The sequence below is a fragment of the Aquarana catesbeiana genome, linkage group LG08, assembly GCF_042186555.1.
Source record: "Aquarana catesbeiana isolate 2022-GZ linkage group LG08, ASM4218655v1, whole genome shotgun sequence".
In the NCBI taxonomy this organism is placed as follows: Eukaryota; Metazoa; Chordata; class Amphibia; order Anura; family Ranidae; genus Aquarana; species Aquarana catesbeiana.
Genome location: NC_133331.1, coordinates 17,076,744 through 17,100,697, shown reverse-complemented (window position 1 = coordinate 17,100,697; position 23,954 = coordinate 17,076,744).

Here is a 23,954-nt window from a genome sequence, read left to right as displayed (position 1 = left end):
AGGCACTGCTACAAGTCACCGCTCCAATTGACTGCTCCAAGGGACTGCTCCAAAAGGTTTCCCCCAAGGGGATATTCCAAGAGTCTGCTCCAGGGGACTAATCCAAATAACTGCTCCAAAAGGCTTCTCCAAGGGGACATTCCAAGGGACTGCTACAAGTCACTGCTCCAAGACACCACTCCAAGACACCACTCCATTGTCATGTTCTTCTCTGATATTTTTCACTGCAATGGTTTGTACTGCGATGTGCTACACTGTGACGTTTTGCTCTGTAATGTTCTACATTGTGATGTTCTGCACTGTGGTGTTGTATTTTGGGCAAAATAAATGTTTAAAAGCACAATAGAACTTTCAGTTTAAATCAGCAAAATAGATTTTAGGTGACCATAACAAAATAAGATCAAAGAATTATGGCTCTAATTTTCTTCAAAAAGCAGCCACAGCATGAGAAAGAAAGCCTATCCCCCGCCAGCATGTTGCAGAGAAGGACACTTGCTTGCTATGTGGAAGCAGTGGTCTCTCTGCAGAGGCAGAGCATACCTGAGACAATGTAAGGAGCCTTCTTCCCACTGACCACCAATGTAAGGGACATTCTTCTCACTGATCACCAATGTAAGGGACATTCTTCTCACTGATCACCAATGTAAGGGACATTCTTCTCACTGATCACCAATGTAAGGAACATTCTTCTCACTGATCACCAATGTAAGGAACATTCTTCCCACTGATCACCAATGTAAGGAACATTCTTCCCACTGATCACCAATGTAAGGAACAATCTTCCCACTGATCACCAATGTAAGGAACAATCTTCCCACTGATCACCAATGTAAGGAACATTCTTCTCACTGATCACCAATGTAAGGGACATTCTTCTCACTGATCACCAATGTTAGGGACATTCTTCTCACTGATCACCAATGTAAGGAACATTCTTCTCACTGATCACCAATGTAAGGGACATTCTTCTCACTGATCACCAATGTAAGGAACATTCTTCTCACTGATCACCAATGTAAGGAACATTCTTTCCACTGACCACCAATGTAAGGGACATTCTTCTCACTGATCACCAATGTAAGGGACATTCTTCTCACTGATCACCAATGTAAGGAACATTCTTCCCACTGATCACCAATGTAAGGAACATTCTTTCCTCTGACCACCAATGTAAGGGACATTCTTCTCACTGATCACCAATGTAAGGAACATTCTTCCCACTGATCACCAATGTAAGGAACATTCTTTCCTCTGACCACCAATGTAAGGGACATTCTTCCCACTGATCACCAATGTAAGGAACATTCTTTCCTCTGACCACCAATGTAAGGGACATTCTTCTCACTGATCACCAATGTAAGGAACATTCTTTCCACTGACCACCAATGTAAGGGACATTCTTCCCACTGATCACCAATGTAAGGAACATTCTTCTCACTGATCACCAATGTAAGGAACATTCTTCTCACTGATCACCAATGTAAGGGACATTCTTCTCACTGATCACCAATGTAAGGAACATTCTTCTCACTGATCACCAATGTAAGGAACATTCTTCTCACTGATCACCAATGTAAGGAACATTCTTCTCACTGATCACCAATGTAAGGAACATTCTTCTCACTGATCACCAATGTAAGGAACATTCTTCTCACTGATCACCAATGTAAGGAACATTCTTCCCACTGATCACCAATGTAAGGAACATTCTTCTCACTGATCACCAATGTAAGGAGCATTCTTCTCACTGATCACCAATGTAAGGAACATTCTTCTCACTGATCACCAATGTAAGGAGCATTCTTCTCACTGATCACCAATGTAAGGAACATTCTTCCCACTGATCACCAATGTAAGGAACATTCTTCTCACTGACCACCAGTAAATTGTGGCGGTTCTCTGAGAATGATTATAGGAGTTCCTCTGGGGTGAAAAGTTTGAGAAGGTTGATCTAACCTGTCCAGTCCCTATTTTTCTATATGGTCTAACACAGGCAGACTGCAATCTGGTATACACGGTGCCCTTCACTTTTTAATATAAACAAATAACTGAATTCTTTAGGTTTGGAATGCAGATCATATGAAGTCCATGTTTTGTCTTTGAAGATGTTGCCACTCGTTGTATGATCAGGAGCTGGTAATCTGTTGTTCCCGGGATAGTAACAAAGGTTTGTAGAACGCTGAGCACCGTGTACTTTCCTTATCAAATCACTCCGCATCAAGGATGCCAATAGAGTGAGTGGGACAAGCCTGGCATGACACCTGCAGCAAATAAAACGTTTTGTGCCCCTGGGAACCATACAGAGCATACTGGTCAGCCTGGCTTTTGGTTTCTACATCGTTTTTTTTTCCGGTTTAACCTCACAATGGGCATCTCTCACGTGTCCTAATGGAAACCTTGCTGGAACCGTCGCATGACAAAAGGTCACCACTCTGAGCTATTCACTTCTCTGTTTAAGCTTCAGCTACTGAGCTCTGGAAACAGCAGCTTTACAACAGGTGGATGGAGAGAGAGGAAAACATGTGAAAATCAGGCAAAAGCTCCACTTGCTGGCTAAAAATAGGAATGCAATACATTCAATTTACCTTATCAGATTTATAAAAATACATTTTTGAACTTAATAAATATATAAAGTATATACAAACCCTTATAAATATATAAAGAATATACTAATATTCCCCTTACACCCAATTACTAAAATTTCTTATAGGGATTGACATGTTAATGTCATCTCAGAGGTTGGTTTGAATGTTTTTAAAGCTGAAACTTTCCTTAAAGAATAACTGCCGGTATTGTTGTGATGATCCCTATTCTGGCACTTCCTGTTATTGGGTGACAACTGTCTCTCAACTGAGCGCCTATGTTGTCACCCTATCACACCAGTTTCCAGAGGCTGTGGTGATGCTCATTACAAAGGCGTGTTCTGCTGTTGTCACCATCCAGAGCAATGATGTGCCTCTGGTGGAGACTCCAGGTGTCATTGCACAGGTGAGCTTCACTGCTATCATTATCAGTCAGCTGACACTGGACTGTGTGCATGTAGCTGAAAAAGGCTGGGGGGTGATTGGAGGCATTGACATGAAAAAAGGATAAAAAGAAAAAAAAGACTAAAATAGTATTTTATGACAGTTACTTAGATACACATTACTGAATAAACTTAATGTCAGCCAGTTAGGATTTAGATCTATTTTTAGAATAAAGCTTGTCTTCCACTGGCCATCATAGGATATCATAGTCCACCGTGATCCACCATAGTCCAACATAGTCCAGCATAGTCCACGATAATCCACCATAGTCCAACATAGTATAGCACAATCCACCATAATCCACCATAGTCCATCACAGTCCACCATAGTCCATCACAGTCTATTATTTTTTACCATAGTCCATCACAGTCCACCACCATCCACCATAGTCCACCATAGTCCATCACAGTACAACATAGTCCATTATATTTCACCATAGTCCATCACAGTCCACCATAATCCACCCTAGTCCACCATAGTCCATCACAGTACACCATGGTCCATTACAGTCCATTATATTTCGCCATAGTCCATCACAGTCCACCATAATCCACCATAGTCCCCCATAGTCCATCACAGTCCACCATAGTCCATCATAGTCCATCTTAGTCCACCATAATCCACCATAGTCCATAATAGCCCACCATAGTCCACCTAGTTGATCATAGTTTACCATAGTCCATTATAGTCAATCATAGTCCACCATGATCCACCATAGTTCACCATAGTCTAGCACAAGGGTCTCAAACTGGCGGTCCTCCAGCTGTTGTGAAACTACAAGTCCCAATTATGGCTCTGTCTGTAGGAGTCATGCTTGTAACTGTCAGCCTTGCAATGCCTCATGGGACTTGTAGTTTTGCAACAGCTAGAGGGCTGCCAGTTTGAGACCCCTGACTAGCATAATCCACCATAGACCATCATAGTACATCACAGTCCATCACAGTACACCATAGTCCCAGCATAGTCCACCATAGACCATCATAGTCCATCATAATCCACCATAGTATACCATAGTACACCACAGTCCATCATAATCCATCATAGTCCCTCATAGCCCATACATAGTGCACCATAGTCAGTAGGTTCAGGGGGACAGTTTTTTTAATATGAAACCAAAATCAAGAACAGGAAGACATGACCTCAAACTAACTGTAGGAAAGTTCAAAACGAATTTGAGAAAGTATTATTTTACTGAAAGGGTAGTTGATACTTGGAATAAACTTTCAACAAAGGTAGTGAGACAGTAGATTACTTCAAACGTGCTTGGGATAAACATAGATCAATACTCACAAAAAAAACAAAAAAAACAGGCAAACTCGATGGACTACCCAGTCTTTTTTCTGCCGTCACCTTTCTATGTTCCTAATCCAGAATAAGTCCCCGGTCACACCGGTGCAACTTTTTAGTCACACCCTATTGTCTGCAATAGAAACGGTAAAATCAGTGAGACTCTGATTCCATCGGAGTCGCTCCAATTTTGAAAGTAGTTCCTGCTCTACTTTTTGCATGAAGATGCACAGACGTCTTTCAAGTCGCACCTGAAGTCGCACTGACATGTGACTTTGTAATCAGGAGCCTTAAAGTGAAGTCGCACGATTTCAAAGTCGGATTCAGTGTGACCGAATACTAATCCTCGTTTAATTCGGAAATACAAGTACAGACCTCTAAAAGACGCACTTCTCACTGACAGAACATAAAAAAATGCACCAGCCTGGGCGAGGCTGGACTGGAGAAAGTTCTCCTTCATGTCAGGTCCCCTCAGGAAGGCTGGCATGAGGATGGAATCTGGGAGAGGACTTCCCCTTTAACCGCTTAAGGACCAGCTGCCGCCATTATACTGCGGCAGGTTGGCTCTCCTGGGCGAATCGCCATAGGTGTACGTCGGCCGCTTTAAGAGCGATAGGGGGCGTGACGCCAGAGCCGTTGCTTTTGGCCGGCGGCCATGATGTCCGCTGGCCACCCACGATCGCTCCACAGAGAGCCAGAACAAGGATCTGTCAAGATCCCCGTTCTGGCAGGGGAGGAGAGACAGATCTGCTATTCCTAGTGATTAGGAACAGTGATCTCTCTCCTCCTCCAGTCAGTCCCCTCCCCCCACAATTAGAATCACCTCCCAGGGAACACACTTAACCCCTTGATCGCCCCCTAGTGTTAACCCCTTCCCTGCCAGTGACATTTACACAGTAATCAGTTCGTTTTTTTGAGCACTGAACGCTGTATAAATGTCAATTGTCCCAAAAATGTGTCAAAAGTGTCTGATCTGTCCGCAACATTGCAGCTCACCGCCATTACTAGTAAAAAAAAAATAATAAAAATGCCGTAAATTTATCCCCTATTTTGTAGACACTATAACTTTTGCGCAAGCCAATCAATATACGCTTACTGTGATTTTTTTTTACCAAAATTTTGTAGAATTTGTATTTATTTTTTTGGATGTTTATTCTAGCAAAAAGTAAAAAATATTGTTTTTTCTTTTTTTTTTAAATTGTCGGTCTTTTTTTTTTTTGTTTATAGCACAAAGAATAAAAACCGCAGAGGTGCTCAAATACCACCAAAAGAAATCTCTATTTGTGGAGGAACGCACGACCGCGCAATTGTCAGTTAAAGCGACGCAGTGCCGTATCGCAAAAAATGGCCTGGTCATTAAGGGGGCAAATCCTTTCCGGTCTTTAAGTGGTTAATAAATGATGTGTATTGCACAGTGTGGGGGTAATATACAAATAGAAATCTATTATGCAGTAATTCTTATTTTATTTCCATTTCTTTCTATACTCAATATGTCATAATATCTGACCCCCCCCCCCCCCCCCCCCCCCCGGGCTGGAATACATTGCTGGGAGTGCATGCAAATATAGGCAAAGAGCAAACAAATCCATTATGGTGGAATATTCCATCCAAGTCCTCCATTGTTCTCCCAATATAAAGTGAAATCCCAATATGTACTCCCATTGAGGACCTCTGTTCTAGTCCAGGTACAAGGACTGTTCATATTACAGATACAGGTATTGTGATGTCTGAACCTCCTCCATTGTTGTACCCTTATAAACCGAGGACCTCTGTTCTTGTCCCGGCACAGGGACTGTTCATGTTACAGATATAAGTATTATGATGTCCTCCATTGCTGTACAAATCCTCTGCAATCCTCGGATTATGTTATTTGTTATGTGAGGGATGAAGTTCTCCGGCTTCTTTACTAGGAGGCTCTCCTGGAATACGGCGGTGATTAGCGGCGATCCTCCATGTAAGACTTTGTGGTGAACGTGCATTAGGAGGAACAATAGGGATCATTATGAGCTTAGCCGGTCAGCGGTCCCTGGATCCGTAAAACCGCCTGAGGCTGCAGGAGAAATGTGAATGAACTTATCCCAATCCGTGTGATCCTCACCCTCGCAGAGCACGCTGCAATCTACACCCAACACATGGCGGCGGCTTTTGTTTTCTTTTTTTTTTGTTTATTTTCTCCTGGTGATCCTGCCACTAACACATTTCCTGTCACTCACTCTTGTTACTTGTTATCTTAGGACAAGGAAGTGTGTCAGGACTACAGAACTCCTCCCCATCCTCGTCTCCTTAACATAGAGGGAGGTGTTTTGCAGTCCACAGAGATAGCTGGGAACAATGTAACTGATTAGCGTACATTTCAGACACAGAGCACAGGAAGCTATCTGGCAGAATCAGCACTTGCCAAACAAATGTTTCAATGGACTATACAATATCTCACAAAAGTGAGTACACCCCTCACAATTTTGTAACTAACTTCATTCTATCTTTTCATGTGACAACACTGAAGAAATAACACTTTGCTACAATGTAAAGTAGTGAGTGTACAGCTTGTATAACAGTGTAAATTTGCTGTCCCCTCAAAATAACTCAACACACAGCCATTAATGTCTAAACCGCTGGCAACAAAAGTGAGTACACCCCTAAGTGAAAATGTCCAAATTGGGCCCAATTAGACATTTTCCCTCCCCGGTGTCATGTGACTCGTTAGTGCTACAAGGTCTCAGGTGTGAATGGGGAGCATGTGTGTTAAATTTGGTGTTATCGCTCTCACTCTCTCATACTGGTCACTGGAAGATCAACATGGCACCTCATGGTAAAGAACTTTCTGAGGATCTGAATAAAAGAATTGGGCTTTTTTGGCCAAATTGGGCCCAAAGTGTCAATATTCTGTGTGGCCACCATTATTTTCCAGCACTGCCTTAACCCTCTTGGGCATGGAGGTCACCAGAGCTTCACAGGTTGCCACTGGAGTCCTCTTCCACTCCTCCATGACGACATCACGGAGCTGGTGGATGTTAGAGACTTTGCGCTCCTCCACCTTCCGTTTGAGGATGCCCCACAGATGCTTAATAGGGTTTAGGTCTGGAGACATGCTTGGCAAGTCCATCATCTTTACCATCAGCTTCTTTAGCAAGGCAGTGGTCATCTTGGAGGTGTGTTTTGGGGTCGTTATGTTGGAATACTGCCCTGCAGCCCAGTCTCCGAAGGGAGGGGATCATGATCTGCTCCAGTATGTCACAGTACATGTTGGCATTCATGGTTCCTTCAATGAACTGTAGCTCCCCAGTGCCGGCAGCACTCATGCAGTCCCAGACCATGACACTCCCACCACCACGCTTGACTGTAGGGAAGACACACTTGTCTTTGTCCTCCTCACCTGGTTGCCCCCACACACGCTTGTCACCATCTGAACCAAATACGTTTATCTTGGTCTCATCAGACCACAGGACATGGTTCCAGTAATCCATGTCCTTAGTCTGCTTGTCTTCAGCAAACTGTTTGCGGCTTTCTTGTGCATCATCTTTAGAAGAGGCTTCCTTCTGGGACAACAGCCATGCAGACCAATTTGATGCAGTGTGCGGCGTATAGTCTGAGCACTGACAGGCTGACCCCCCACCCCTTCAACCTCTGCAGGAAGGCTGGCAGCACTCATATGTCTATTTCCCAAAGACAACCTCTGGATATGACGCTGAGCACGTGCACTCAAGTTCTTTGGTTGACCATGGTGAGGCCTGTTCTGAGTGGAACCTGTCCTGTTAAACCGCTGTATAGTCTTGGCCACCGTGCTGCAACTCAGTTTCAGGGTCTTGGCAATCTTCTTATAGCCTAGACCATCTTTATGTAGAGCAACAATTCTCTTTTTCAGATCCTCAGAGAGTTCTTTGCCACGAGGTGCCATGTTGAACTTCCAGTGACCAGTATGAGAGAGTGAGAGCGATAACACCAAATTTAACACACCTGCTCCCCATTCACACCTGAGACCTTGTAACACTAACAAGTCACATGACACCAGGGAGGGAAAATGGCTAATTGGGCCCAATTTGGACATTTTCACTTAGGGGTGTACTCACTTTTGTTGCCAGCGGTTTAGACATTAATGGCTGTCTGTTGAGTTATTTTGAGGGGACAGCAAATTTACACTGTTATACAAGCTGTACACTCACTACTTTACATTGTAGCAAAGTGTCATTTCTTCAGTGTTGTCACATGAAAAGATAGAATAAAATATTTACAAAAATGTGAGGGGTGTACTCACTTTTCTGTATATAACAGACTGCAAGGGAGGAAATAAAAGAAGATCATTGTCAGAGTGTACATACCTATAAATCAATGTCAGAGTGTATATATCTAAAAATCCATGTTGGGGTGTACATACATAATAAATTAATGTTGGGGGGTACATACCTATAAATAATTCTCGTAGTGCACATGCCTATAAATCAGTGTTGGGTTGTACATACCTATAAATCAATGTCGGGGTATACATACCTATAAATAAATGTTGGTATGTACATACCTGTAAAACAATGTGGGGTTGTACATACCTATGAAGCAATATCAGTAATTTACATACCCATAAATCTTTGTCAGTGTCTACATACTTATAAATCGATGTTGGGGTGTACATACCTATGAAGCAATGTCAGGTTGTAATTACCTTTTAAATAAATGTCAGGGTGTACATACCTATAAATGAATGTTAGGGTGTACATACCTATAAATGAATGTTGGGGTGTACATACCTATAAATGAATGTTGGGGTGTACATACCTATAAATGAATGTTGGGGTGTACATACCTATAAATGAATGTTGGGGTGTACATACCTATAGATGAATGTTGGGGTGTACATACCTATAAATGAATGTTGGGGTGTATATACCTATAAATGAATGTTGGGGTGTACATACCTATAAATGAATGTTGGGGTGTACATACCTATAAATGAATGTTGGGGTGTACATACCTATAAATGAATGTTGGGGTGTACATACCTATAGATGAATGTTGGGGTGTACATACCTATAAATGAATGTTGGGGTGTATATACCTATAAATGAATGTTGGGGTGTACATACCTATAAATGAATGTTGGGGTGTACATACCTATAAATTAATGTTGGGGTGTATATACCTATAAATGAATGTTGGGGTGTACATACCTATAAATCGATGTTGGGGTGTACATACCTATAAATCAATGTCAGGTTGTAATTACCTTTTAAATAAATGTCAGGGTGTACATACCTATAAATGAATGTTGGGGTGTACATACCTATAAATGAATGTTGGGGTGTACATACCTATAAATGAATGTTGGGGTGTACATACCTATAAATGAATGTTGGGGTGTATATACCTATAAATGAATGTTGGGGTGTACATACCTATAAATGAATGTTGTGGTGTGCATAGCTATAAATGAATGTTGGGGTGTGCATACCTATAAATGAATGTTGGGGTGTATATACCTATAAATGAATGTTGGGGTGTACATACCTATAAATGAATGTTGGGGTGCACATACCTATAAATGAATGTTGGGGTGTGCATACCTATAAATGAATGTTGGGGTGTATATACCTATAAATGAATGTTGGGGTGTACATACCTATAAATCAATGTTGGGGCGTACATACCTATAAATCAATGTCAGGTTGTAATTACCTTTTAAATAAATGTCAGGGTGTACATACCTATAAATGAATGTTAGGGTGTACATACCTATAAATGAATGTTGGGGTGTACATACCTATAAATGAATGTTGGGGTGTATATACCTATAAATGAATGTTGGGGTGTGCATACCTATAAATGAATGTTGGGGTGTATATACCTATAAATGAATGTTGGGGTGTATATACCTATAAATGAATGTTGGGGTGTACATACCTATAAATTAATGTTGGGGTGTACATACCTATAAATGAATGTTGGGGTGTATATACCTATAAATGAATGTTGGGGTGTGCATACCTATAAATGAATGTTGGGGTGTATATACCTATAAATGAATGTTGGGGTGTACATACCTATAAATGAATGTTGGGGTGCACATACCTATAAATGAATGTTGGGGTGTGCATACCTATAAATGAATGTTGGGGTGTATATACCTATAAATGAATGTTGGGGTGTATATACCTATAAATGAATGTTGGGGTGTACATACCTATAAATCAATGTCAGGTTGTAATTACCTTTTAAATAAATGTCAGGGTGTACATACCTATAAATGAATGTTGGGGTGTACATACCTATAAATGAATGTTGGGGTGTACATACCTATAAATGAATGTTGGGGTGTACATACCTATAAATGAATGTTGGGGTGTATATACCTATAAATGAATGTTGGGGTGTACATACCTATAAATGAATGTTGTGGTGTGCATAGCTATAAATGAATGTTGGGGTGTGCATACCTATAAATGAATGTTGGGGTGTACATACCTATAAATCAATGTCGGGGTGTACATACCTATAAATCAATGTTGGGGTGTACATACCTATAAATGAATGTTGGGGTGTATATACCTATAAATGAATGTTGGGGTGTACATACCTAAAAATGAATGTTGGGGTGTACATACCTATAAATGAATGTTGGGGTGTATATACCTATAAATCAATGTTGGGGTGTACATACCTATAAATCAATGTTGGGGTGTACATACCTATAAATCAATGTTGGGGTGTACATACCTATAAATGAATGTTGGGGTGTACATACCTATAAATGAATGTTGGGGTGTACATACCTATAAATGAATGTTGGGGTGTACATACCTATAAATGAATGTTGGGGTGTACATACCTATAAATGAATGTTGGGGTGTACATACCTATAAATGAATGTTGGGGTGTACATACCTATAAATGAATGTTGGGGTGTACATACCTATAAATGAATGTTGGGGTGTACATACCTATAAATGAATGTTGGGTGTATATACCTATAAATCAATGTCGGGGTGTACATACCTATAAATGAATGTTGGGGTGTACATACCTATAAATGAATGTTGGGGTGTATATACCTATAAATGAATGTCGGGGTGTACATACCTATAAATGAATGTTGGGGTGTACATACTTATAAATGAATGTTGGGGTGTATCTACCTATAAATGAATGTCGGGGTGTACATACCTATAAATGAGTGCTGTGTATATACCTATAAATCAATGTTGGGGTGTACATACCTATAAATCAATGTTGGGGTGTACATACCTATAAATCAATGTTGGGGTGTACATACCTATAAATCAATGTTGGGGTGTACATACCTATAAAGAAAGAAAACTGCGCTAAGTGTTCCAGCTGAACTCAGAAAACAAAACTACAATTGTTGCCAATACGGTGTTAACAATCTGTGCTCTGAAAAGAAAAACAAATACTAAAGACATCCTGTATGAATGATGGAAAAGACTAAATATTATGTTAACAATCAATTAAGAAACAAATGTGATACATCCAGTCAGAGGTGATTCTTCTACCATTAACCCCTTATGACGGTTGGCTAATAGTGTCCATCATAAGCAGTATTGGGCTCCATTCACAAAAGCAGATCCCGAGCAGTATTTAGGTGTCTGGACACATTTTCTCTGAATATGACAGGCGATCCTGAAGAGGGCTGCAAAAACAAGGCTCCATACAGAGGGCTGCATACAGAGGACTACAATCAGAGAGCTGCATACAGAAGGCTGCATACAGAGGGCTGCATACAGAGGGCTGCATACGAAGGGCTGCATACAGAAGGCTGCATACAGAGGGCTGCATACAGAGGGCTGCATACAAAGGCTGCATACAGATATGATATCATATGCCTGACTGTGTATCTTCCATTATAGATGTACTTTTCTTGATGAATTGCATCTACCTGTACATCGCTCAGTGTAAATGGGAGACAAAAAATAAAGCAGAAGGGGAAAGGGAGGTATGGGAAATTTTCTGTTTAACTTGTGCATCCCATAGTAACTGGATTTGAGGGTTGCATAGGCTGTCATACAGGAGACTTCAGTTGTACTTTCACTTCTATAAGCTTTATATTGGACCTTTCATCCTCCAAATGTCTGCATAGTCAGGGAGAAATAATTTCTTGTGTGGATGTCATGATCCTCCTACCTGGGGGTGTTATGGGGGGGTGTGGCAGGGTGCTATCCAATCATTTCTTGTGTATGAATATGTCATGGTCCTCCTATACCTGGGGGGGTGGTGGTTGGGGGGTGTAGTGGGGTGTTAAAGCCCAACTCCGGGCAGATAAAAAAAAAAAAAAATCCCTTGTAGTGTAGCTGTGCCTGCACTGTAAGGGTTAATAGTTATTTTTTTCCAGGGGAGAGTAGAAACCATTATATTTACCAGATCCTCCTCTCCCCCAGAGGGTGGCGCTCCAACACAATCCAGCGGTGGACTGTCCCTCTGCATCCTCATGTCCAGTGCAGGGCTATGGACCCAGTGTCTTGCCGAGAAAGTTCCCTCGGCGGATAAGGACCCCCTGTACTGCGCAGGCGCAGCGCCTGCGCAGTACGAACTACTATGAGCCGCCGGAGATAGCCGAAGCTCAAAATCTTCAATCAGCTGTACACGGCGCCTGCTCCCTAGGTCCAGGTTCCTTCCCCACCATACAAATGGACCTATGGGGGAATAAAAAAGAGCCGAGCGAAGCGAGGCCGTGCCCGAAGCGTGGCGAGCGAAGCGAGCCCGCGAGGGGCCCTCTTACAGGCGCCGTGTACAGCTGATTTTCACCTATTCACCTTCGGCTATTTCTGACGGATCCTACTGGGGGGTCCTTATCCGCCGAGCGGAACTTTCTCGGCAGAACACCGGCTCTGGTTTTGATGACATCAGGACCCTAGAACAATGGAGTGCGGGGGTGTGGAAGATGCGGGGAGGAGTGGAGGATCAGGTAGGTAAATTTCCTTTTCATAGGTGTTTGCAGCCTATTGCATTAGGGTGTGCACCCTAAAGCTCAAACACGTGTGTGTGTCTACATATAGAGGCCCCGGCACATTGATCTCCCAGCCGGAACAGTGAAAGAGAAGCATGTAAACACTTCTATGGCAGAGCCGGTAAGAAGGCGATCTTCCCCATCTTCCTGCTGGCCCAAAGAGCGATAATGCTAATGTGCATGGGGTGATTAGAGTGTGCCCAGGCACATCTGGCACGCCCTGTGTGCATGCCTATGCTCCTTTTATTGCTTCAATTGAACCTCCGAAGCTCCAAAATGCTGGAGGAGAAAAAAAATTTATGATTCTCTATGGAGAGGGATCACATCTCCACTCCAAGTCGCCTGAAGCCAACGGCCTGAAGCTCAAAAAAAGTTCTGGTGCTTTTTAGTAGCTCAAATCGGGCAGATTTGTGAATTTTTGACACATTGTTATTCCCATAGAAATTAATGGAATCGCGGTACTCGCGCGTTTTTGTGCGCATTTTGTCGCGCATATTTGCCCGATTTTCTGCTCAAATGATAAAATTTAAAAAAATAAAATGCTAATATAATATATGAATAAATAAATGTAAAATAAATACAAAAATAACAAAAATCATCATAAATAATAAATAAATAAAATAAATGAATATGTAATAATACAGAAATCATAATTAACCCCTACCCTTAAACAAATTATAAATACATAAATAATAATTATGATTATTATTATTAATAATAATAATGAAAAAAAAATAATACATAAACACCCAACCTCCAAAAAATAAATAAATTACTATAATAATAATAATCTATTTATTTATGTATTTATTTTGTGTTAGGGTAAGGGTGTTTAGCTATTTATTATTTTTTATTTTATTTTATTTTATTATTAAAGGTTAGAGGTTTAAGTTAGGAGTTCATTCATTATTTATTTATAATTACTTAGTATTCATTTATTGAATGTATTTATTATTAATTATTTGTGATTATTTTAATTTATTTGTGGATTTATTTTCCTTTTTTTTTTTTTCAAATATCATTTTTATTAGTTTAGAATTCAGGGAAATCAAAGTTCAATGACATAAAGTGATTGTGGACAATTCCACACAGAGACGTACAAGTGTCCTCAACAATTGGGTCAACTAAATGAAATATCAACATCTCAGTTAGTAATGCAAGGCATTACAATAGGCATGTCCATGAAAAGAAAAACATCTTCTTCTCATTTTGTTGGGTGTAAAACAGTGCAAAATCGCCACAGGATAAGCCCTGAACCACCCGATCCCATCAGTTTATTATATATTCAAAGAAACAGAAGAAAAGGAAAAAAAAGACTCTAATAAAGTAGGGAAAAGAAAATAGATTTTACATTTATTTTTTCATTTATTATTATTATTATTATTAGTAGTAGTAGTAGTAGTAGTAGTAGTAGTAGCAGTAGTAGTAGTTTTATCTCATAGATCAGGCTTTCTAAACCTTTTAACCCTAGAGAAACCCCAAAAATAATTTTCAAGTCTTGAGGAACCCTTACTAAAACCAAATCATCAGGGCTCAACAGGAACAATGCTCTTTACATTAGTGGTCAAAAGGTAGAATGTCCCCCTTAATGTGGTGTTTGGAATGCCCCCCTAAAGTGGTTGTAAACCCTTACAGACCACTTTAACCTACAGGTAAGCCTAGATTAAGGCTTACCTAGGTGCAAGAAATATCGATGTCTACGGCGCATGCGTGCCGTAGACAACGGCGCAGGCGCACTGAGCGTGACGTTAGTGAAGGCGATCAGGCCATCACTGACGCCTCCCGCGCGCATGCGCCAGAGTGACGTCATCGCTGCTCCGGCCAGTCACAGCGCCGGAGCAGCGATACCCGGAAGGAAGATGGACGCTTCGTTGAAGAGGGGACAGCGGGGACATAGCAGGCTCCTGGGTCAAGTAAGTGACACATAATGGGCTACTATGTGATGCATAGTAGCCCATTATGCTTTACTTTTGCAGGGAAACAAAGACAGCTAAAAAGATATTAGGTGTCATGCTGCTGGCCTTGCTAAGTGGTGCTGAACCTTGAACTCTGTAGGCATCATCAAATAGGTGGTTCATCAGCCACAGCTCAAGGAAAGGAACCCCTAGCAACCTCTGGAGGAACCCTGGTTGAGAATGGCTGTCCTAGATTGTAAGCTCTAGCGAGCAGGGCCCTCTGATTCCTCTTGTACCAAATTGTAATGTAACTGTAATGTCTGCCTTCATTTTGTTAAGCGTTGCGCAAACTGTTGGCGCTATATAAATCCTGTATAATAATAATAATAATTAACACCCTAAAAAAAAATTTAAAAAATAATAATATATAACCCAAACCCCTAATCCTAACCCTAACCCCAACTCCTAATCCTAACCCTAACCTAACCTTAATTCTAACCCTTTACCATAATGAAAAAAATAATAATATATGAATAATAATAAAAAAGAAAGAAAAGCTAATGCAAAAGCTAAAAAAGCTGAATTTGTTGCATCTGTTGCAATAATTGATGCAACAGATGATCGTTTTCTCTATTGGCTAACAAAAAAAATGCTGAAGCTCGAAAACGCTGTATAAAATGTCCAAGTAGTGCATAAAAAACGCGCCAAAAAACGTGCATTAAAAACCTGCGAAGAAAAGCCGGACAAACGCTCAAAGACGCTAAGCTCAGGTGTGAATGCAGCCTAAATGTTGACAATAGCAGAACATGTCTGTGCACTCTGCTAATAATCTCCCCTGGAAGACCATGTGACAATTCACTGAAGAACACACACATTATTGTGTATTTATCACCTGGCAATGAGTAAAATAACAATGGAGAGATCTCTGCACTGAACAGTAAGTTAAAAGTATACAATGTATCAGTGTGATGAGTATACAATGTATATCGGTGTGCTTATACAATGTATCAGTGTGGAAATGTTCTGTCCTGAGCTCAGGAATGGAAATAAATGGTAACATTTCACCAGAAGGAGATAGTTCTGTGAATGGAAGCACACTAGAATGCTTTCATAGTTTCATAGTATTTCTGTGTACCTGTATGTCTCTGGTGCAGTGTAAGGCCCCTTTCACACAGGCGCCTCCGTTTTGCGGGATCCACTTGCTGGGGGGGGGGAGCGGAATCGCTCCGCTGATCCTGGCTGAGCAGGTGGATGACAGGTCCGTGTCCGCTCACTGTGCTCATAGCTGAGACGGACACAGTCCCGCTTTCCTCTATGGGGAAGGGAAGGGGATCACCGCTCCAGGTGGAAATGTGGATACAGAACTCTCCTCGGAACTGGAACACCAGGTGCCGGCTAAGCATATAGCAACATGAGGCAAAAAGGAAGTTCTGGACAGCCGCACTCCGGAATATAGCCTTTATTTCTAAAAAGTCCAAAAGATACAAGCTACAGCAAAAAATGGGACAAACGAGCTGACGCGTTTCACACTTAACAGTGCTTAGGTGTCCGTTTATGAAGCAGTGATCAGCGGTGATCCCGAGGATCACCGCTGATCACAGTCCATAAACAGTTTATGAAACAGTGATAATCGGGGGAGAACATGTTTGAACTTGTTCTCCCTCCGATTATCTCTACACACGGAGAATCCTCATTGAATGACACAGAAAGGGCCAGTTTATGAAGCGGTGATCTCACCGCTTCACTGGTGATCTGAGTCAGAATTCACACTCCCAGGTTCACCAGCTCAGAGGTGGTGAATCTGGGAGTGAAGAGGAAATCTGGGGGGATCTGAGGGGGAAGGAGGAAGATTTTTAACTTCCTTATGCCTCGTTCAGACCCCCCAACACTGTAAGCATGTCCCCCTGTCATATTTATGTGTATACATATATATATATATACATATAATGTGTATATGTATATATATATATAATGTATGTGTATATACATGTATATATAATGTGTGTGTGTGTATACATATGTATATAATGTAGGGGGACTCATTATTTTATTAACAGTAATTCATGCCGTCTGTCCGTGTATTGAGCGGTGATAATTTATCACTGCTTAATAAACTGACATCTCTGTATTTCTGGTGCTGTAATCTCGTAAAGTCTCACGAGATTCCAGTATCAGGAGCCTTTCTCCACTGTTGAAAGCATTTGTAGATCTCTTCACTCCTCCGAAGGTGAAGCGATCTACAAAGCTTCATAAACTGGCACACAGAGGAGAAAAATCTTCACTGTGAATGCCGGAGAATGAAGCAGTGAATAGATTTCACTGCTTCATAAACGGACACCTATATCATAGCTTAGTCATGGCTTGTATCTGTTGGACTTTTTACAAATAAAGGCTATATTCCGGAGTGCGGCTGTCCAGAACTTCCTTTTTGCCTCATGCTCCTCTATGGGGAAATCGGATGGAAACAGAGCGCCTGTCCGTTTTCATCCGATCCGCCAGACGGATGGAACATAGGACCACCATACGTCTGGATTTTGCGGGCAGAATCAGGTCGGATAGCGCGGATGTCAGCGGACATATTTGGGGTATGTGCTAGGAGTGGTGATTTAAGGGAATCTGTTTTCAGAGGAGGGATGGGGAAGAGGATTTGTGCTAGGAAGGGGAGATTGGGGGAGTTTTGTGCTAGAAGAGGTGATATGGTAGAGAGGTGGGGGGGGGGGGGGGGGTGGAATTGTGCTAGTAGGGATGATTGAGGGGGTATTTGAGCTAGGAGAGGAAATTTGAGGGTGGGGGGGTTGTGCTTTGAGCAGGGATTGGGGGGGATTTGTACTGGGAGAGGGGACTTCTGCAGGGGGGGGGGATTTGTACTGAGAGGAGGGGAAATTTATGCTTATTTGTCGATTATGCAGATTAGTGCTCAGTTTTCAGCACTTGGGGGGCACATAATGCTCATGCATCTTAGGGGGGGGGACGCAGTTTGACATACACCCTGGGCTCTAGGTGACCTTGTCCTGGCACTGGGTAAGTAAAACTGCTTTTCCCCTCTCCTAGAACTAAATAAGCATTTAAGCCTTGCAGTAAGGGAGGAGCCCCACTACAAGGGGGAACTTTTACTCTCAGTGTTGTCATAGAAATATTTAGTCATTTTAAACATCTACCCAACTCAGCAAAGAGGGAGGCCATGGGGGGTTATGTACTAAAGAAGCAGCGCATGTTCACTCTGCAAACTTGTGGTGACTTCAGCCATTCAATAACCTGTCTGCAAAAATCATGTTTCTTTTTTTCCTCTTCCATGCATACGATTGGCTCTCCTCAGTGAACGCAGCTTTACCACATTCACTAAGCTGGGGGAAAATTTACTTTGCAAAGAGAAGAATCATTGCTGGGTAATCCATACTTGGCTATAAGATCCGAGATCATCACTGGGACAAGGCTCACTATAGGCGATCATTCAATGGATTGTTGTTTGTAAGTTGACCAAATAAACTTCGCAATATCCAGTTCAATATTATATATACAGGTGCATCTCATAAAATTAGAATATCATCAAAAAGGTAATTTATTTAAGTAATTCAATTCAAATAGTGAAACTCATATATTTTATATAGATGTGTTACACACAGAGTGATATATTTCAAGCATTACTTTCTTTTAATTTTGATGAATATGGCTTACAGCTTGTGAAAACCCAAAAATTCAATAGCTCAGAAAATGAGAATATTACATAGGACCAATACAAAAAAAAAAAAAAAAAGATTTTAAATACAGAAATGTTGGCTTAGTGAAACGTCTGTCCTTGTACAGTATAGTATGCACTCAATACTTGGTCGGGGCTCCTTTTGCATGAATTACTGCATCAGATAACATGGCTCTCCAAATCATCACTGACTGTGGAAACTTCACATTGGACCTCCTGCAACTCCGATTGTGTGCTTCTCCACTCTTCCTCCAGACTCAGGGACCTTTATTTCCAAATGAAATGCAAAATTTTCCACAGTCTGTGATGATTTGGGGAGCCGTGTCATCTGCTGGTGTTTCTCCACTGTGTTTTATCAGGTCCAAAGTCAGTGCAGCCCTCTACCAGGATATTCTAGAGCACTTCATGCTTCCCTCTGCTGACCAGCTTTATGGAGATGCCGATTTCATTTTTCAGCAGGACTTGGTACCTGCCCACACTGCCAAAAGTACCAATACCTGGTTTAATGATCATGGTATCACTGTGCTTGATTGGCCAGCAAACTCGCCTGACCTAAATCCCATAGAGAATCTGTGGGGTTTTGTCAAGAGGAAGATGAGAGACACCACACCCAACAATGCAGACAAGCTGAAGGCTGCTATCAAAGCAACCTGGGCTTCCATAACACCTCAGCAGTGCCACAGGCTGATCACTTCCACACCGCATTGATGCAGTAACTCATGCAAAAGGAGCCCCGACCAAGTATTGAGTGCATACTATACTGTACATGGACATACTTTTCACTAAGCCAACATTTCGGTATTACAAATCCTTTTTTTTTTTTTTGTATTGGTCTTCTGTAATATTCTAATTTTCTGAGATACTGAATTTTGGGTTGTCACTAGCTGTAAGCCATAATCATCAAAATAAAAGAAAGAAATGCTTAAAATATATCACTGTGTAACGCATCTATATAAAATATATGAGTTTCACTTTTTGAATTGAATGAAATAAATTAACTTTTTGATGATATTCTAATTTTATGCACCTGTATATATCATGAAAATAAGAAAAGGAAACATATTTCTGAATCATTCACAAAAGCACGTTTCTAAAATTGTTACATTATATTCTACAAATGTTTTTAAATTGTTTGCATTTTAGTTTTTTAAAGATTTGTGGAAGAAATAACTGAAAATAAACAATTTGCATGCCATGAGTGCCACGTTTCAAGTGTATCTTTCTTTCTTTCTTTTTTTTTTGTTTTGTTTATATGACACAAAACAAAAACAAATTAAAATAAATTATTTTAATTGTTATTCATTTATATCTAGCATGGGAACTAGTTGAATTAAATATAATCACGCCTATAATAATATAAATATGATATGACAAATGGCAAAATTTGCCTTTGTATTTAAGAGATTTCTAAATGTGTGAAGAAAATTGTCTTCTCTTCTTCTTCTATTCTTCCCTTCTATTCTACTTCTTCTATTGTTCCTCTCTTTTCTTTTCTTCTCTTCTCTTGTATTTTTTTCTTCTTCTCTTCTCTTCTTCTTCTATTTTTCCCTTCTATTCTACTTCTTCTCTTTTCTTTTCTTTTCTTCTCTTGTTCTTGTATTTTCTTCTTTTCTTCTTCTTCTATTCTTCCCTTCTATTCGTCTTCTCTTCTCTTGTTCTTTTCTTCTCTTTTCTTCTCTTCTCTTGTTCTTTTCTTCTCTTTTCTTCTCTTCTCTTGTTCTTGTCTTTTCCTCTTCTTCTCTTGTTCTTGTCTTTTCTTCTTCTTCTATTGCTCCCTTCTTCTCTTCTCTTGTTCATCTCTTCTCTTCCTCTTCCCTTTTCTCTTCTCTTCCTCTTCCCTTTCTCTTATCTTCCTCTTCCCTTTTCTCTTCTCTTCCTCTTCCCTTTCTCTTATCTTCCTCTTCCCTTTCTCTTCTCTCTCATTTCCTTTATCTGCTTGTAGTTTTCATGTTCTCCCTTTGCCTGCATAGGTTTTCTCCTTGTACTCCCTATTCCTCCCACATTCCACAGACATGCTGTTAGGTCGATTGGCTCCTGTTTAGAATGGCCCTAGATTGTGAGTTGTGGCCCTTAGATGAGGACAGAGACTGATGTGAATGTACAATCTGTGATTTGTTGTGAAACCTGCCAACATTGTATAAATATCTGGAATAATAGGGGGCAAAAAGGCAAATGTTCAAATGAACCAATCATATTCTGTGCTGATAAACTCACGCGTCTGATTGGTTTCTGTGGACAGCTCCCATGACTTGTATTACCCAATCTCTATTGTTACTGTAGAAGAATGATTTTTGATATAATTGTGTGTCCCCCAATCAGATTATCTGACAAGTAAAATCACAAATCATCCGCTTCTACAGAATTCCAGTAATTGTAGAAGATCCTGAGTGTCCCATGTGATCTCCCAGCACCCTGTATACAGCTATATACGCTGACCACCCAGAGGGGTGGGGGAGGGGTTAGTGGATGGAATTAAACCGTTTCCTTCCTGATTCTGGGGGGTGAACAAGGGGGGGGGGGGGGGGGGCATTGGAGGTGCTGGAAATACCTCCCACCCCCTCCTCACCAGATCCTGATCATTGCTCTCAGTCAGACTGTCCTCCCCATATCAGGTCTCATCAGTGTCCACTTCATCCAACACTCTCTCTGCTTTGCATTGGTTTTACTTTTAAATCTCATAACAGCAGAAATGAGGTAAAAATATTCCCATTTGCATCAATTTACCTAAAAGTCCCCCCCCCCCCCCCCCCCAACCCCATATGCAGCTTTCCTGTATGATGTGATTACAGATCCTGCAAAAATGATGGTGTGAGATATACACTGCTGAGATATAAACTACTGAGATATACACCGCTGAGATATAAACTGCTGAGATATAAACTGCTGAGATAAACTACTGAGATATAAACTGCTGAGATATAAACTGCTGAGATATAAACTGCTGAGATATACACTACTGAGATATAAACTGCTGAGATATAACTACTGAGATATAAACTGCTGAGATATAAACTGCTGAGATATACACTACTGAGATATAAACTGCTGAGATATAAACTGCTGAGATATACACTGCAGAGATATAAACTGCTGAGATATAAACTGCTGAGATATACACTGCAGAGATATAAACTACTGAGATATAAACTACTGAGATATAAACTGCTGAGATATAAACTGCTGAGATATACACTGCAGAGATATAAACTGCTGAGATATAAACTGCTGAGATATACACTGCAGATATATACACTGCAGAGATATAAACTGCAGAGATAAAATCCTCCAGCCTCCATATTTCCTGTCACAGCAGAGAGATCGATGATAGTCTGTTGCAAAAAGCTGGTAACAGAGGGGGATGGGAGTTGTAGTTCTACAGCTATATAATGTCACTTCCCATTTTTATACTTTCTATGGGGGGAGAGGAGCCGAATCCACCAATCAGAATGTAGAGCCAGTGAACACAGAAAGGACACAAAGATCCTTTCAACGTCCAATCATGGAGAAGAACGCTAAGATCGATATCCAATCAGAGGAATCCACATGATCGGACGATGGAAGCCGATCTTCACTTTATTCTGGGGGAACAATTCCGAAATCAGCTTCAGATATTCACATTTAAAAACCAGCGATAATCGTACGATCCCAGCATCGGCTGGATCCTCTTATATAAATTGGCTGGGCATATTATATATATATTTTTATTATATATTAGATTTCATTATATTGTATTAAATTTCATTATTTTATTTTATATTAGGTTACATTATATTAGATTACTTATACTATATTATAACATCTTATCTCATTATATTATATTATATTTCTTTACATTACATATTACTAAATTACATTATAAAATATAATATTATATTACATCACAGTATACTTTAATATTTTTCAGTAACTTACATTATATCTTAGATTATATTGTTATTATTATGTTATATTATATTACATTATATTATATTATTATTTTATATTACATTATATATTGTATCACATTATATTATATCACATTATATTATTTATAAAAAAAATGATATTACATTATATTATATTATATTCATAGGTTAATTACATTGGATTATTAATTTATAGTATATTATTTTATATCACTTTATATTATTTATATAAAATTATATTACATTATATTATATTATTTTACATTACATTGTATTATATCATATAGGTTATAATTTTATATTATATTATTTTATATCACATTATATTATTCATATACAATTATATTACATTATATTTTATTATTATTGTATATTACATTATCACCTTATTACCATATTATATTAAACGTATGGGTAAAACTTAAGTTACATTATATTATCTTAGATTATATTTTTATTTTATATTATAATATTTTTATAAAATTCTACAACATTATATTATATTATACTGCAATATATTTTATTATGTTTCAATAACTTTATATTATCTTAGACGATATTATTATTTCATATTATATTATTTTATATTACATCATATTAGTTATATACAAAAGATATTACCTATTATGTGTGTGTATATATATATATATATAATATATTTTTTAAATTATGTTTCATTAACTTATATTATATTATATCACAATTCTATATTGTCATATTATGATATATTATCCCTCCAGGGATAGATGTTATAATTGTGTTTTTGTCGATTGTCGCCCGATGGATGAAAACAATCTTTGATTTTGTCGCACAGTCCTGGTGGAATCCACGGCTGATCATGGCAGCTCCGCACCGATTAATATCGTTAGGAGGAGATCTCTGACAGATCGCACCAGGAGGAGGGCGATGTCACCCCACACTGGAAGGAATGATTTGCCGGTATATCGCCTCCTTCATACATCGCCCGATATCGGGAATGCAGGAATGCCATAACTGCAATTATATAACAGAAAAGGAGATCGGGTGTATGGAAGAATCGGTCACTAACAACACAATCAGGATTGATCGATACATTCTGGGAGGTGAGACTGTTCGATGCGGATCGATAAATGACTGTCTACCCGGATTGTCTCCATTATTATTTGTGAATTACAAACATTTTGTACAGAGAAGTCATTCCGATTATTTTATTTAATA